Raw genomic sequence first — 1,601 nt, forward strand, 5'->3', positions numbered from 1 at the left:
GTCGGTATTGACCTTCTCGAGCTTCTGGTCTCATAGCAAAACAGACTGATATCAAACTTAAACAAGTCATAATGCATCAAATAATCCTTACCATTATTATTGGCGTGATCACTTGCGGTAATCTACAACACTGAGTAAGAAATTTATTATATTACATTCACAGTCATATACGGAGCCAAACTATGGCATGGCTCTTTCAATGGCAAGTGCGACAAGCTTACAACAAACAAACCTACGTAGTGTATACCTGTCGTGTATCATTTCTGTTAATATGTTCAGTCTACATAGAAATGCTCTAACACTTTCAGTGCGCATATTATGTGAGTCAATAAGTTGTATTTTTTATAAGTGCAAGGTTTCAGATACTGAAAGAAATCACTCTGTATGATTCAGGTATTTACTGTTCAGCGACTTACTTTTGTTTTGGTCTGCTGACGTTAAAACGAGCAAGTTTTAAAGTATTAGAGATTTTTCGCAGCGTGTAATATCACACATAACTGGAAGAGAAATTAACTGCATCACGAATTTCCGTTTAGAGCTGTCCATAGAGTCAAGGTAACGTGTTTCTGACATGTCATATCATCTTTCTTATTCTGTAATCTACATCTCTACTTACATTGGAAAAAAAACTCTTCCCATAACATATGTCGGTTAAAACTGAACTGAATTTATCAGGGCCGTTAAAAATCTGACTTTCTCATTAAGACATAACCAGCCCCTGAGATGAGAGTTATGACTGTTCTCAAATCAATAATTCAAATGATATAAGCAGGACATAAATGACAAATTACGCTTAGTTATTTCATCGATACAACATACGCATATTTTTTTTCTGATTTTGAAAACTAAAGAAAGTTTAGATTTTATGTTTTAATGACAATCCGGTTAACACATCAAATACAATATGAAGAGCCATTGGCAGGAAATTTAGCTTGTTTTCTGCATAATATTCAATGGGAAAGTGGGTCGTTAGGGGACAAGAGGTTTGTAAGTACAAGACAATGCACCAAAACCCATATAATTAAGAACAATAAAATAGTATGCCAGTAAGAGTAAGTTTTTACTTTTGATTCCTTCGGTCACGCGTCCAAAATGTTTATGATCCACTAACCCAGAAACCTTGTAGCAATAATGATATTCAGTTTTACAATGGAAAGTCATTATTTACTGGTTTATGATTGGCAAACTCATTAGCAGGTGCATGCACTTAAGAAAAAAAATAAATTAGGAAATTTAGCACAGTATAGATTACAGAAACAATTAGCAGCTAATGTTGTGAGAAATATATACTTACAAGCATTCAAATGAACACAGAGATGTAAAGCTGAAAATATAAGTGGAAACACATACATCAAAAAGATTAAGAGAGAAAGAAAAAGTGAAAGACGCATACACAGATGGATGTATGGATATACGATATGTAACCATAGAAAAAAAGTACTTAATTCAATCATAATTGCTTAAGGTGTTTTAATTAATTTATTCAATTTAGTTATACTCAAGCAATGATTTACTTGTGTATTAATCATGGCTTTGCAAATATTTATTCAAACTAGGAACGTCAAAAAGTAAAACGTTCACTTGTCAACTCACGTTCTTTT

Source organism: Penaeus monodon, chromosome 22 (assembly GCF_015228065.2).
Source record: "Penaeus monodon isolate SGIC_2016 chromosome 22, NSTDA_Pmon_1, whole genome shotgun sequence".
Lineage (NCBI taxonomy): Eukaryota > Metazoa > Arthropoda > Malacostraca > Decapoda > Penaeidae > Penaeus > Penaeus monodon.